Raw genomic sequence first — 2,628 nt, forward strand, 5'->3', positions numbered from 1 at the left:
GGGCCTGCAAGCTGCTGACAGGTAACAAAACCCCAAAATGATTCCCAGCCCCGACTGCTCACCACACACCACCCCCGAGCGCGTCTGCTATTCTCCATCCAAACTGATTACAGCCCCAGACCAAGAGGCTGGGGGAGGAACGGGAGCAAGCAGGCATTGAGAAGACTTGAAAGAAAATTCGAAACACACGTGTGTTGCCTTGGCTCTAGTAACCCTGAGCCCTCAGCCCATGTGGCCCAGCGGCCTCCCCTCCCCTCCCCCCTATCCCACCTGGGGGTCTGAGGGGCCTGCTTTCCACGCTCAGCCCCTGCCAGGGGAAGCTGGCTGGCTCTCCATGGCCCGAAGAGCTCGGGGCTGGGAGAGGTGACCGGAGGTCCTATTTCAGAGGGGCTGCTGAAGCCCACAGAGGGAAAGGTGCTTGCTGGGGGTACAGGGCCAAGTGGGGGCATGACCCCAGACTCCACAGGCCCTGGGGGAGGATCCAGGCCCAGGCTGATTGGAGAACAGCCTTCCCCTGAACGGTGCTTTCTCCGCTCCCATCCACCTACCCTGAGGTCCAGGAGAACCTGTCTCTTCTCTGCCCTTTGCACCTGCTGCTTTCTGCTTAACCGTTTCCCAGCTGGCCAGGGCTCAGTGACCCTGAACGTTCTGGAGCTAGCCTTTGGGGAGGGAAGGAGTTGGCAATAGCTGGCTCTGGGGGCTGGAGCCTGGGTTGGGGACCAAAGGTGAGGCCGAGGGACAGGCTCTGCCTCATACTGTTTATCTGGAACGTCCTTCCAGCAATCAGTGTAGGGCCTCCAAACATATGGCTTCAATCTCTCCCTTGAAATATGGTGTGTGTGTGGGGGGGGGGGGGTCTGCTGCCAACACCCACTGGATGCCTCTTTGTGCGGCCCAGCTGAGCACTTGCTGTGCGCTGAGAGCTTTGGGGCCTGTGCTTCTTGCCAATGGCACTGAACACTTGGTTCGCAAATCAGTTTCAGATTTGGGAGGGTGTGGTCTGGGAACAGAACTGAAGGGCTGGAGCAGCGCACGGACAGGATGGGGAAGGCACGGGGCTTGAGAGGCAGGCCGAGCTGTGCTCACCTCCCAGCTCAGTCACTTGTGAGCTGGTGGAGCCTGGGCAGGTGTCTTTACCAGTCTGAGGCTTTGTTTCTGTATCTGTGTAATGGACGTCAACGAGCACCGAAGCAAGTGTGGTGACGGACGCGACGCACACCGCCTGGCGCTGGGACACAGCCCGCCCCGCGTGTGCGAGCTCCCTCCCGTCCCTTAACCTCGGCTGCCCACCTCCCCTGAGGCCCACTGTCTTCTCCTTGTCGGCCTGCCTCCTGCCTGTGGCAGCTTTCTGGCTTGCTGTGGTACGTGCCAGTAGTCGGGAGACTGAGGTCTAAAGCAAAGCTCTGTCAGGGCCTGGCCTATGCCTCTGAAGGCCTCATTTCTCCCCACTTTAGCAAGGTGGCGGGGGGGGGGGGGGCCCGGGGGGCTGGCTGAGATGCCTCATGGATGACTTCTAGGTCTAGAACTCAGGGATTCCAGAAGGCTCTGGGAAGGCAACAGTCACAGGGCTTGTGGTCCTGGGAAGGGGCTGGGGGGTAGGACCAAGGTGGTAGGGTCCTGAGAGATGGGTGACAGGCCAGCCGAGCTCCCCGGGGCAGATGTGGGGGGCCTGTCCTCCTCACCCTGGCCGTCCCCGGCTGCTGCCTCTGACTCACCTTCCCACCTCACCTGCACCTCTCCCCGCTGTGACAAATCCCCAGAAGACCCGACTTGCAGGCCCCTGAGGACACACTGCTTTAGGGGAGAGGAGACTGGTGAGGAGGGACATTTCCCTCACACAGCCGCTTCAGAAACTCCAGCGGGGCTATTAAAACGCAGTGTCCAGGGCCCCAGCCCAGGCTGACCGCGTCACAGTCTTCATGACGAGGTCCCGCCAGCTCCTGGGAGCGCTCAGGTTTGCAGATCCATTATTGTTGGGGAGCAGGGATACGGGTTTGGGGTTTGCCGGGTCTGGGTTCAGGTTGAGCCCCCAGCTACCTGTGGCGGTTTCAGCAGGCAGAGTTTTCCTTTCTGAGCCTCAGTTTTCTCATCTGCTAAGTGGAAAATAATTCCCATTTCAAAAGGTTGTAGCAAGGATTAAATATTATCTCTGTTTGTTTCCTAGAACAGCTGTGACGAATTTTCACAAACTGGTGGCCTAAAACAACAGAAATGTATTCTGTCACTTCCTAGAGGCCAAAACTCCAAAATCAAGGTGTCAGCAGGGCCACACCCCCTCTAAAGGCTTCAGGGAAGAACCTTCCTTGCTCCACTGAGCACCGGGGGGTGCCAGCAATCCTTGGCATTGCTTGGCCTGTAGATACATCACTCCAATTTCTGCCTCTGCCTTCACATGGCTTTCTTCCCTCTGTGTGAGTCTGTATCCAAATTTCCCTCCTCTTATAAAGACACCAGTCACGGGATTAGGGTCCATCCTGATCTAATATGACTTCATCTTGATTTGATTACATTTGCAAAGACTCTTTTTCCAAGTAAGGTCACACACATTCACAGGTACCAGGGGTTACAACTCTTTTAGGGGATGAAGACCAAGACATCATCCAATCAGTGCCTGACCATGGAAGGTGC

Source organism: Mirounga angustirostris, unplaced genomic scaffold, assembly GCF_029215605.1.
Source record: "Mirounga angustirostris isolate CCGP_5_RB_7025 unplaced genomic scaffold, mMirAng1.0.hap1 SCAF_7, whole genome shotgun sequence".
Classification (NCBI taxonomy): Eukaryota; Metazoa; Chordata; class Mammalia; order Carnivora; family Phocidae; genus Mirounga; species Mirounga angustirostris.